Here is a 13,966-nt window from a genome sequence, read left to right on the forward strand (position 1 = left end):
GTAGTATACTTCCATTTTCTTTAATTGAACATTTATTGACCAGCAACTCTAAGCCAGACAGTATGCTGCGCTCCAGAAAATAAGGTGAAGAAGTATAATCCATTTCAGTGTCTTGTTCTGTCCGTTGATGGGTTTCAAGGCATAATACTTTTTTTTTAGTTTTTTAATATGTATTTATTTTTGAGAGAGAGAAAGACAGAGCATGATGAGGGGAAAGGTAGAAAGAGAGGGAGACACAGAATGTGAAACAAGCTCCAGGCTCTGAGCTGCCAGCACAGGGCCCAGGGCAGGACTTGAACTCACAAACCGTGAGATCATGACCTGAGCCCAAGTTGGATGATTAACTGACTGAGTCACCCAGGTGCCCCTGAGACATCATACATTTGTAGTAGAAATAATATGCGGGATACTGAATTCTGCCACATGTGTTTTGATGTTCCCTGAAACATCTCATTAAGAACAGAGTTCGAAATTATCTGAAATTACATATTTTTATCCATAGCTTGTATTTTATCAGAAGATTGTATCTGTGTGATCAAAACTATATTTTCAAAAGTAAAAATATTTGGCAGATAAATATTTGGTAAGATTAGATGAATCACATTCATTTGAATGTGAAGCATTGTTTGATTATAGTCTAAAACCAGATAGAAGTTGCCATCAACATAGAACTCACAACTAGATTGGCTTTGTGAATAGTTAGAGCCAAATTATGACATAGTGCCCTCTAAATGATTTTATTTTTAACTTATTATCCATATTGATTTCATCCATTCTTTTTCATGTTATAAACATTTTAGGATATAAGACACTTTAAGTATATGAAATAAAATACATAGTTTTGTCTGATAATGATTTAATACAGTATTGTCAAATAGTTTCAAAGTTAAAGCTTTTGTTAACATTTTACATGTTACACAATTGTATATAGAGTACATGTTTTGGAGAGGATAGTACTACATAAAAGAAGTTGTTTAACATATATAAATGGATGTCTTACAGATTTATCTGTGTTCAAGTTTACTTAAAATAGTTATGGACGTACTGCATAGTTGGAGTGGGATTAGCTCAATCAATTATGTAATAATAATTTACCTTTATTATATAATAATAATATATTAACAAAATGCTTCCTCTTATTATTATAGTCTCCTCTTATGGTAGAAAAAAACATTTTCAGAGTTTACCCTGAATTTTGTCACATAAAGCAATGCAATAGAGAAATTAATGGTGTTTTTTTGAACTAATATACAGCAAACGAATAACCTAAAGTCATGTATTTACCTACACTACCCCCCAAATTATCTCAGATACAGATATTTGAGATATAATTTCACTAATTATATGTCCCCTCAATTTACCTGCAGTTTAAGTTTTATTAGAAAAAATAATAAATTAGAAATTTGGCAAAGAAAAATGAATAGGATTATGTATGATTATCATTTTCTTATTTCATTCAGACTTTTCTTATTTCAATCAGACGTAAACATTTGGAGCATATCTTATGTTTATACACACACACACACACACACACACACATACATACAGTATGCAAACTGGAGTACACATTGTAAATACAGAGGTACTTCTTGATATCATGCATATCATTATATCATGAATATTTCCTGAGAAACATTTTCTAAAAATGCAGTTATGACTGTAAACTAATTCATCAAAAGAAAAAACACTATTTTAGAAATTTAATTATTATAATATCACTGCAGTTAACACATAAAACATCTTTGAACATTTAAGTCTTCAACTGCATCTTCGACGTTTTCCCCCAAGTTAGATTGCTATTGCTAGAAGTGGAATTATTTTATAAGGAGAGTTATCCCTTCTCTCCCATGTATTCATTTATACAATTACCTATTTATATCAGTGTGGACCCATGAATACTTATTTTATTATTTATCTTATAATTAATAATATTATAATACTTATTTGGGGCTCAAAGTGATCTGGATTTAGCCCTTAGAAGTTCTTTCAGGTTGGTCTCAGTGGCCTTCTGACATGTTCCTCCACACACAGGCTAGTTACTCCCTTGTTTTCTTTCTTACTAACTCTCTTACTTTATTTTTACTCACTCCTCTACCCTCTGGCACCATTCTGGTTCATTTTTATTTACCCTGCCCCTGCCCCATGCCTAGGTTCAGCCATTTTCCAAGAAATTCTATTTTCTTCTAGTAGAGAATAGCATGTAGAAACCAACATGTGGGTGGATAGGAACATTGTGATGGTTCTTTTTAGCAATAGGTACTCTCATCAGCAGTATCTATAAGTACCATTTGAATTCAGCCTTCTCTGAATTCATGCTATTTTGGATGAGAAGCATACTGTAACTTGTTAATTATTATAACTTTATTTGTAATGAATTGTGATTTATCTAGTTATTAGTGATGTTTGATATTATATAACTTAATTCTGTATTTCAAACCATTATTTTTTTTAATAATAAAACCCATTTCTCCAACAACCCCAATTTTACCCCAGCTCATTGCTGGGGTGGAAAAACCATTTCACTCTTTCTTTTTATGATTAATAAATGAAATGATTCACTGAATGATTGAGTCATCCAGAATTTACTGAAATGTATGATGTCATAAATATTACTAGGCATTTGTTAGCACATCATTTATTGTTGTTCTGCTTTCTTTTTTCTTTTTTTCTGTATTAAGTTCTGCAAATATTTTTCATCAATTTCTGGAATTTTTCCTGTGTTCATATGGTTTTGACTATTATGTTTTATATTCGGATATATTTTGAAATCTCATAGGGTAAGTTAATCCTATGACAGATTTTCTCTCTTCATCACCGCCCTTTATTTTTTGCATTTTAGCTGTAACTCGTGTTTGTTTTGCTGGTGTGTATATATATCATGTTTAAACAGATGGTCCTCAGAATTGGTGCTACCTTTTTCCATTTTTTGATGTTTATAACCTGCAGATATTTTTTTCAAGTTGTGCATTTTTCTTTTGCAGTGTGTTTATTTAATAATGTTTTAAACCTGCAGTTTTGAAGGGTTTTTTTTGTTTATTTTAGATCCAGGATTTTACAATATATCTTACTTCATAGATTTCTTTTCAGAGCTAATATGAAGAGTGTTGAGAGAAGTAAAGCATTCTCTGCTGTTCTGAACACAAATAATGGAATACCTTTCTAAACTTACATGGCTTATATATATTCACAGGTTTTCTTAATGAATGAGATTTTTGTGTACTTCTCTACGTTTAAACATACTTTTTTTTAAAGTTGATTTTTTTTTTTTTTGAGACAGAGACAGCGTGAGTAGAGGAGTGACACAGAGAGAGAGGGAGAGAGACAGGGAGAGAGAGAGAGAGAGAGAGAATCTCAAGCAAGCTCCATGCTGCCAGTGCAGAGCCCACTGTGGGGCTTGAACTCCTGAAATCATAAGATGATGGCCTGAGCCAAAACCAAGAGCTGGACACTTTAACTGGCTGAGCTACCCAGGCACCCCAACTTAAACATACTATAAGCATCTGAAAGCATCCACTGTATGCATGGGACCACATGCCTTTAATTTCATAACAGCTTGAAGACTCACAGACAAAATCACTGAATATTAGAACCCTGAATTTTAATGTGCCCTTAAAGATTATGTAATTAAACCTCCTAAATTGGGTTAAGAAGTTTATGTATAGTATCTCTGCCAGTTTTCACCTAGCCTGTGGTACACATCTTCGCTGATAGAAAACCATTTTTTTATTTTCTAGAATGGCATATTCCAGATGTTGATCTAAATAAGTTTCCTTTAATTTTATCCACCGGCCCAGATCTAATTCTGTGCAACAAACAGAACAAATCTACTTTCCTTTTTCCACATTATAGTCTAACTTCTCTGAAAGTAACCATCATGTCCTTTTTGAATTGCCACTTCTTGGTTATTTTTCAAAGATATAGCATCAAACAGAGTAACACAGGAGGACCACTTAACTACTTTTAGATACTATTTTTCTCTTAATGACATCTAAGTTCACATTAGCTCTTTTGATGGCTGCCATTTTGCTATTACCTCCATCGATATCCATAAGCCTTGGTAAATTTGACATATCCTTCAAGCTTTTGAGATTCAAGTAGTTTTAAGGCACCACTGTGTGATAGACATTATGAAATACTAGGGGCACAAAGAGATTAACACACGGTCCATCTCAAGTCTGCTGAAGAGATGGATGTGCAAACCCAGGACTGCAGGACCCTACACTTTTGAGTACACTCTAACAAAGTCCTATTTCTTTCACCCATCATATTTACTGTCCAACCCAGGTTTATTTTATTCACATTTTACAAACATGTTCTGTTTGTTCACACAAGTAGTAGATAAAAATATGGTAGCAAAAAAGAAATAAATATGAACCCTTGAGGCACATATTATCACTACTGTTTGGGGATGTGTGTTCAAGCAGTCATAGATTCTCCCATTCATGTTACTGCACACCTGCATTTCTCTCTCTTCCACAAGGTTACCATGAAATGCCCTGTGAAAGGTCAAATACTCTATGTCTCTGAATACTTTTTTCGAATATGCCCAGCTGTAAGTCCTATCCAAAAGGGCAAGAAGTTCCTATGATGTGACTTTTCTCAGTGAGCCCATGCTGGCTTCATGTCATCACTGCTTCCTCATACAGAGGTAAACATCCCTGCAGATCACAAAATTAGTCTACTTACTACTGGTTAGGGTTTCACGCTCACTGATACGCATGTCCTTTCCTGTCTCCTAGTTTTCTTTTCGTTTACATGTACATTTCCTACTAGGATCTGAGAATTCATTTTTTCTCCACACCTTTTACTTCATCTCTGTCTGCCTCCAGTTAACACAGTTGTTGGTAACTACCAAAAAAAAAATTATCAGTAATTTATCACTAATTATCAATGGCTTCCTAATGCCAAAGATTAGTCATCTGAAAGAAATGTAGCATAACCTCCAAATAGGAACAAATCTAAAGTTTTAGCAAATCACTTCTTTTAGCAAACCTCTTTTATATACATATTTAAATGCTTATGTATTTATTTTGAGTTAGAGGGAGAGTATGTGTATGTGAAAGGGGGAAGGGCAGAGGGAGACAGAGGATCCAAAGGAAGTTCTGAGCTGACAACAGGGCTTGAACCCATGAACCATGAGATCATGACCTGAGCTGAAGTAGGACTCTTAATCAACTGAGCCACCCATGTATCCCTATCTCCTATCTTTTATCTTTGGTTGGCCAGAGTAGTTGTCTGCCTAATAAATTAGAAATAATTAAGGATTAGAACAATTAATTAATTAACACAATTACGTGTAAAATAGCTCATGGCATTAAGTTTATGGATGAGACACACTAAATTTGTGTTAGCTGAAAAATAAAGAAGAAGATACTTTTGTTAATTCAATATATATTTGTTGAGCATCTACCCTGTGTCATGCAGTAATAACCCTTCTCTTACAGTCTCCTGGGTGAACAAGTTATATTTAAAAGAAGATACACAAAGGACACCTGGGTGGCTCAGTTGGCTAAGCATCTGACTTCAGCTCAGGTCATGATCTCACCATTCATGGGTTCCAGCCCCACATCAGGCTCTGTGCTGACAGCTCATAACCTGAAACTTGCTTCAGACTCTGTATCTCCCTCTCTCTCTGCCCCTCTCCTGCTCTCTCTCTCTCTCTCTCTCTCTCTCTCAAAAATAAATAAATATTGAAAAAATGAATGAAAATAAAAGAAGATACACAGAGATTTTTCAAAGATAGAATATATAAGATAAAGAACTTAGAAGATGAAGTATGCATTTAAGAGTCATTAGCAGGTACATAGCTGAAACTGAATAAAATGAGAAGAGAAGTAAGAGGAAAATATTAAGCAAATCCATAATACAGAGATATGGGTCATAGAGATAGCCTTAACCTGAGGACTAGGAGGCACTAATGGTTAAAAATCACGTGCAACTTGGGTATCAAACCAAGATATCAAGAGAGAAAATAATCACATTACTTTGTTAAACCTTCCTTCATTCACATTTATGTGACAAGCACTTGTTAAGCCTCTCTCCTTACAACACGTTTGTAAGGGAGGTTCTATTTTTATCCTCATTTAATAGATGAAGAAGTTAAGCAATACTTCTAAGATCACAGAACTGGTAGATATCTGAGCAAGGATACAAGTCCAGGCAAAGGATTTCTGATTGAATTTGTCAAAAAGAATCTGGACCCTCAGAGTAACTGTTGGCAAGAAATGCTTAGATCTTAAGAGCAGCTCTGCATATGGACTTACTTTATGTCTGGATATCAGTCATATCTAATACTTTACTTGTTTGCTAAATTTTTTCCTGATCTTCCAAAGCCCTAAACTTCTATACCCCCACTTGCTAATTCATAGCATTGTCATTTTCTTCCACCTCATTGTACCTCATCCTTCATAATCTAGTCACACTGGATGCTTTTGAGACCTCACCTTATACTTTTCACTGCTAGGCCTTCAAAGATTTGCCCATCTCTACTTTCCACAAACTCAAGCTTCACATCCTCTGGGGAACCTTCTCTGGTCATCCATGCCAGAGCTGGTTTTATGAGTGTGGGACCAGTGCAAGTGCACAGGGTTCTTCACACAGCAGGGCCATCTGCTATGGGTTTAATACCCTGTAGTCACCATCTTGCCTTCTCAAAAATTTAGTGTTTTAAAAAAAGTCCAATAGGGCAATGGAAGCCATGTCTGGAACTGTGAGATTTAATTCACCTACACTTCTGCCTCCCATTTTCTCCAATGCCTGCCCAGTTTCCCCATCCTTCTCCTAACCCAGTGACCTCTTTCTGACCCCATCCTCACCTGCCAACGGGCCTGAGTGCAGATGTGAGATAGTCAGGATCAGGCTGGGTACCTTTGATACTCTATATACATGTGCCACAATGCCAAAGGGAGTATGACATGAAAGGGTAAGTAGAATCTCAACCATGACAGGTTGAGAGAGATACTACTGAGCAAGAAAGGAGAAAGGTTGTTTTCTCCTTTTGAACAGGGGTCTCTCACATTTTGATTTTTTCATTGAATTCTGAAAATTATGCAGTCACACTTTCTACAAGGGTTTCAAATACAAAGTCCCTTGGGCCTCATACAGGGTAACATGAATGAGTCAAGTGAATTGGATGGTTGGACACTGGGGCAAACTAGGAAGTATATATCCCTTCAAAAGTGGGCCACCACTCAGATTCAGCCAATCATTCGCACAAAGGAATTTGAACCCAAAGCTGCCATTATCTTCTGATTTTTCAAGTAAATCTGAATTTTTATATGAAACATTCAAATTTCTTAAAGGTCAATAATTGACTTTTAAGAATTATAAAATTGTGAGGACGGCCAAATAAAATACCAATGAGGGTTAAATATGACTGGGCCATGGGCCACGATTTTGCAGCCTCTGAATCTCTGGCTTATTGAGAATGCTGTTTTAAATGTTACCTCCTATACTAGACTTGGCTCTGTGAGAAAATATATCAAGTATTTGTGGTTTGCTCTTGAATCTCCAGAACCTAACATAATTCTTGGCAATTCATAGAGGCCAGTATTATGAAATAAAAGCCTAGTCACCTTGATCTATAACTGCTACCTGATGAGAAATGCTTAGGCAGGTAATTTTCATATTATTAAGTGAATATCTGCAACATATGTGCATATTTATGCATACATACCTGAAAATCATTATATTATCAGAACTCATACTCAAATTATCAATTTATCATTAGATAATTATTTCAGTGGTTTTATAATATGAAACACATCTTTTATTTTGTAAAGTGCAAAGATACAAGCAAAAAGCATCATTTTCATCAAAGGACTTAAATATTAATATTCATGAATTTTATGAATTTCTTCACATAAATGATTAGTATTACATTGGGAAAGAAGCATCAATGAGTCAGGCTTTTAAAAACTCAGAGGTCAACAGGTAAAAAAATCTTTTACAGTATACTTACCGGCTTAAAAAAACCGAACAGTAAAAAATAATTGAAAGATACCACAGATACTTTTTATTATAAAATTAGGATTTCAATAATAATTGTACATTATGAAATTTTCAAATATCCTCTCAGAAAACTGTCCCTTAAAATGTGTCCCTTAAAAATTGGGCAATGAATTATAATGTAACAAAACAACACTTGACTCAGGCCCAAGATTCTTAGCAAGTCCTCAGTTTACTTTTTTGGCTATAACCTTTGACAGATCACTTACATTCTTTGGACCTTACTTTCCTGGTAAAATAAAGATCATCTGCAAAGTTTTGAAAGTCTCTTCCAATTCTAATGTTTTATGATCATAAAGGTGTCACATTTATTTGAAGTGATTTTTTTCTTTCAGTCATTCAACATATTTTAATTGAGTACCTACTATGTGCCAGGCACTATTCCAGACACTGAGGATACAACAATAAACAAAGCAGGAAAAAGAATCTGCCCTGCCATATGTTTGTACCAGAGAGACATTAAAACATAAGAAATAAAGGTATTACACAAGGTATTAATGGTGGCAAATGATGTAGAAAAATATGAACCAAATTAGAGGGTTTTGGAATATTGTTGGAGGTTGGAAATTGACGTTTAAGGGAAGTAGTCAATGCCTTTATTGAGAAGTTGATGTTAGAACAAAGACACAAAGAGGAAAAGATATGAGCCATGTGGACATCTTGGGGAAGTATATACTGGACACAGAAAACAGCTGGTGCAAAATACTTGAGATAGTACTGGTCCTGCCATGATCAGAAAACAGTACAAATGCCAGTTTGAATAGAGAAGGGGGAGGGAAAAGAGTAGAATATGAATTTATCTAGGTAACCTGGAGAAAGTTTCATGTAGGGCCTTTGTACTGACTTTGACTTTTACGCTGAGAAAAATTAGAGCAATCAGAGTTTTGAGCAGAGGATTAACCTAATATGACATAGATTTCAACACCTAAGGTGTTATGTTGAGATTAGACTATAGATGGAAATGATAGAATTGGGTATAGACAAGTTGGAAAGCTTATCTAAATATGTAGGTGAGACATGATAATGGCTTGGACCAAGAAGAAGGTGGCAGTGGAGGTGATAAAAAGTGTTTGGACTCTGCACCTATTTTGAAGGTAGTGCTGATGGGCTCTTCTGATGGTTTGGGTGAGAGAATGAAAGAACAGAAGGAGTTGAGAATGATTCAACATTTTTAGCATTAAGTATCGGGAAGGATGAGGAAGACTGGGTAGAACAGGGTTTGTGGTGAAGAGGAGTTCATTTGGGAAATGCCAAATTTACATAGAAATATCAAGTATGCAGTTAGATATAAGAGTCAGTTCAAGAGAGAGGTTCAGGTTAAAGATATACATTTGGATAAAGAGTACTTTTCTCATGATGAGCACTGAGTAAATCACTATATGATACACCCAAAACTAATATAACAGTGTATGTTAACTATACTAGAATTAAAAGTTAAAAATTTAATGAAAAAGGTCTAAATTTGGAAATTGCCAACATATAAATGGTACTCAAAACCATGAAACTGAAAAATGTCAACAATGGATTGAGTGTTCAGAGAAAAGGAAATTAACGTACAGATTATGCTGGGGATGTTCCAATGTAAAAGGGTCAAAAATAAGTGGAGGAACCAGCAACGGAGTGGGATAAGGAATGGCCAATAAGGTAGGAGGATTTTAGGAGAATATGATAAACTGAAATCCAGGGTGAGAGACTCCAGGAGGGAGTGTTCAACATGCCTAATGCTGCCAAAGGTCAAGTGGAATGTGGACTAAGCGACTTTGGATTTATCAGTGTAGAAGTCACTGGTGACAGTGATGACAATTCACTAGAGTGGATAAGGAGTAAAATGTAAGTGAAGTGGTTAAGAGGAAGAGAAAGAAAAAGAACTGGAGACAGCGTGTATAGACAACTTTTTGAGGAGTTTCATCATGAAAGGAAGCAGAGAATGAAGATGGAAGCTGCAGAAGGAAGTAGGGTCAAGACGGGATTGTTTTTGAAAGACGGGGAAGATAAGGGCATGTTTATGTGCTGATGGGAATCTCTATGAAAAAAGGAAATATTGATGATCTAGGGGAAAGGGGAGAAAATTGCTTGAGCGATACTTTTAAAATAGGTGATAGGAGATGAGATCTGGTGTACAGAAAGAGGAGTTGGTGGTCTTAGCTGGAGAACACAGTTTATCCTCAGAAACAGGAGAGAAAGCAGAGCATAAGCAACAAATGTTAGCAGGTGGGCAGACAATGGGCAACGTATAAAAATTGCTTTGTGATTGTACTAATTTTTTAAGATTGTAGCTAACATTTTGGGGTTTCTTCGTATGTGCTGGAAACTTTAAAAAAATTTTGTCTATATTATTTAATTCTTGTAACACACATAGGGATAATTCTACACAATTAATAAACGAAGAAGTAGAAAGGTGAATTACATGCACACTGTCAAGCCCCATCCGGTGGCAGAGCCTGGCTTCCGACCCCAGTGGTCTCCACTGGGAGCCTGTTCTACTGACCACTATACTACACTGCTTCTGTTCTTTCTAGGAAAAAGCGTTAGTGATATTGAGAGATGACTTTTTGAAAATCAATTCTGTAGATATCTCTTAATCATTTACTATGGAATGGTATCTTAGGTAGAAATTAAGAATTGCCACATATTCAAAAATTGCACTTACTTAAAATTACTTAAATTATCATAAATCTGGTGATGCTCACACCAACAATAAAACTGAGATAGAGAAAGAGATTCATATTTCCCATGTGGGAACATTGGGACATATGATTATTGAATGGAATGGCCTGAGAAGTAGTATCATTTACATTATGTTTAGTTACTTGTCTGCTCTCTCAGCTCTTATAAATTAAATCTATTTACATGAGACTTTATTACTTTGTAAAATAATTTTTTAAAATGGTGCACTATATTCCAAGGGCCTTAAAGTTTACTAGAAAGCCCCTACACTCACCTGGAGGATAGAAATGCCTTTCCTCTTCCCTTCTCTGGATCATTTTTCAGCCAACTGAATATCCATTCCTTCTCTCTTCTTAGTCTGAGATACTGCACAAAATTTAAATTACAGAAGCTATCTGGTGCAGATGTATTGGTGATTTCAGGTTGCTCAGTAATCTACGACCTATGCAGCTTATTCTTAAATGTTCATCGTATTTGCAGGCCAGAGTCCTGTTATGGGCTTTTTTTTTTTTTAAGGCCAAAAGGCAAAATAAGCCCAATGGATATGAGTGTGTGACTTTTCCAGGTTCATCACAACCCCCAATTCAAAACTTTTGTGCTACAATAAATACATAGCTTGTTTGATTAATGGATTTAGTTCCTGGAAACTGTCTTAGCAGAATTTACTTAAGGCTTTCAACCCTGTGCTACAAAATGAGAAATTTAACCAGGATATCAGTTGATGCATTTCCTTCGCTATTTTTCTAAGAGCAAGATTGGAAAGTTTTATGACACTGTGTTCTCAAGCTGGCAGGATTTAAACAAACAAAGTTCCCTTGCCACAAGAAAAGGTTGCCTTTGTTCTTCTAGCAGCTTGTTTCAAGTTGAGCAGTACACTCATTTCTAATACATCTGGAAGGTGCCAAGATCAGTCGCTTACCTTGGATCATAGTTCAGTGGACAGTATGATGATTACATTTTAAGATTCGTGTCTGTCCTTTGTGTAAATACCCCTGTGGCCTTTAAACCACTCAGAAGACATAGACTGCTCTCTGTGCGACTTTCCCCCCAGGGTCACCATAAACCCTACTTCCTTTTGCCCTGCCTGATATTTCTAGATTTCTAGTATTTCTAGATTTGGCCTTACTTCTTAGCTTTTGGCTCTCTGCTCACATATACTTTGTACCTTCCTGTTTCCCTCCCCAGCCCTACTTGCCTCTTTCTCTATCCCTGTTATGATGACTGCCCACTAAGTTTTTTATTGTTTTTCCCTTCCTCCCATAGCTTCAGGCTCAACACTTATTTCTACTGTACTCCTGCCTTGTCTAAGACTTTCAGAAATGTTAGCTCCTCCTCTCCTCCCTTCCAATCCCTGCACGGTACCTTCAATCAGTTTATGGCAGCTGTTTCTGGGACTTATCAAATCATCCACTTCTCCCAGACTGTTCCTACAAAGCTTTGTTTTATGAATGTTCACTACCTGCAGCTTCCCTGAACTCCCTCCACATTTGACTTCCTTCAAATGTTCAGCAAACAACACAACCATGAATGACTATGATCCTCTTACCAAAGATGAACTCTGTTGCCTCTAAACTCTTAGTTCTTCTAAACTTGTTTTGTCACAGTCTCAATTTTTATAGCACTTATCAGACTCCCTTATATAGTAGATATTACTTTGCACCTCTTACTTTTCCTTGTATATTTTAAGCCCCTTGAGAGTGGGGGTCATGAGTTATAAATATAAGTGTCACCCATAGGACCTCACTTCCAAAAGGTTCTATCTATCTAACAGATGACTCTATTTCTCATGGTGGCAGTGAAGAAAGGAGGGAAAGTGATAAAAGGAAGACAGGTTAGCATTTGTTAAAGTGATATAAATACAGATTGATTTTTTTGGTTCCTGGACCAGAGCCAAGAGATAGATGATAAAGATGGACAAGGGCTTAAGAAGGCTCAGAGGACATTCTGAGTGGTTGGGGAAGATGTTCTAGACAACCAGGTCTCAGCAGGTGCTTTTTTTTTTTTTTTTTCCTGATTATCCATCCATTATCTGATTAGCCTATATCCTGGAGTATGTCCAGATACTTGGAGGCTTCATGTGGGTAGGTGTCCAGGATCTATGACCAAAGTTGGCCACATGTATTATACTCACACAAAAGAGTTTAGCTCTTAGGTGTCTGGAGAGGAAGCCTTTGGTTGACCCTTCTAAGTTATGATGGTCACATTGTAGAATTGTGCCTGAAAGAGGTCTTTCACCCACTGGGGCACAAAGGTAGCTATATCTGTGGTGATATAAGACAGAGATCCATCAAAAGCAACAGAACTCTGAGCAGGGATCATGAAATTTTCCACCCCTGCACCCCAACTATAAACCCAATGTCAATCCTGTACTACCTGAGTTGAGCACAGTATAAAAGCCCTGTTGGCTATGAGTTTGATCTCTGTTCTCACAACCTTGGGGATTTTATCACCCTCCCTAGAGGCTATTCTAATTGCTTAGCTTCACAGTTCACCATTCTTAACGGAGGTGAATCCTAAAAGCTGGGCTCATTTCTTCTCTTATCTCTTTGCATAAAGTTTAATGGGCACGCAATCTTTTAGCTTTTCTGCTGTCTGAAAAGTTGTGATAACAAAAATAACAATGCAACAAGCTTGTGTGAAGTTAATTATTTTAAATGAGCAAAGAAGACCAAGTACCTGAGAAGAAAATGGCTCAGGAATTGGAAAGAAAGCATTATGCTCTGCTACAGTTGGTTGGTATTTGGCTCTTTTATTTTCCTCCTGAGTAACATAAGAGCCATTGAACTCAGAGGACGTGAACATCCTGTAGAGGAAATAGATGGCGTATGGAGGAGGTGAGGGGGGCACCTGGCAGTCTTTCTTTGAATTTTTCACTGAGCGTCACTTGAATATGTTATAGAAGCAAGGAAAGGGCTGGAAAACAGGCTCTGCTTGGATGGCTTCCAGCACACTCCACAAAGCTCAGGAAAAGCTCAGCTAAGCCACATGCATTTTATGTTTTCCTGAGGAAAGACTTTGCTTGTTGGTCTCAGGGTTAAGGAGTTTCAGCAAGTTTTTATAGAGACACTAAAACATTCTCTTTATATTTTCCTCTGCCACTGAAAGGAGTCCAGGGGATAGAATTGAGGATGTGGGCACTTAAGTGCCTGCTGAGCTGGTTAGCTCCCAGAGAGGAGTTGGTGCAGTGACTACAAAGTGGTGAGCCCCTAGCTACCTATCTTCATTGGGTGTATCCTCTGTGTGTATGTGTGTGTGTGTGTGTGTGTGTGTGTGTGTGTGTTGTATAAAATCT

The 13,966-nt window shown here is 36.5% G+C and overlaps 1 protein-coding gene across 2 annotated transcripts in view; it reads left to right on the top strand.

The window, feature by feature from the left end:
- Nucleotides 1-13,966, top strand: part of INPP4B (inositol polyphosphate-4-phosphatase type II B) — a 367,571-nt gene that overhangs the window by 262,763 nt on the left and 90,842 nt on the right. The window lies entirely within an intron of this gene.

This window comes from Hyaena hyaena, unplaced genomic scaffold (assembly GCF_003009895.1).
Source record: "Hyaena hyaena isolate Hyena2069 unplaced genomic scaffold, ASM300989v1 scaffold_304, whole genome shotgun sequence".
NCBI classification, from domain to species: Eukaryota; Metazoa; Chordata; class Mammalia; order Carnivora; family Hyaenidae; genus Hyaena; species Hyaena hyaena.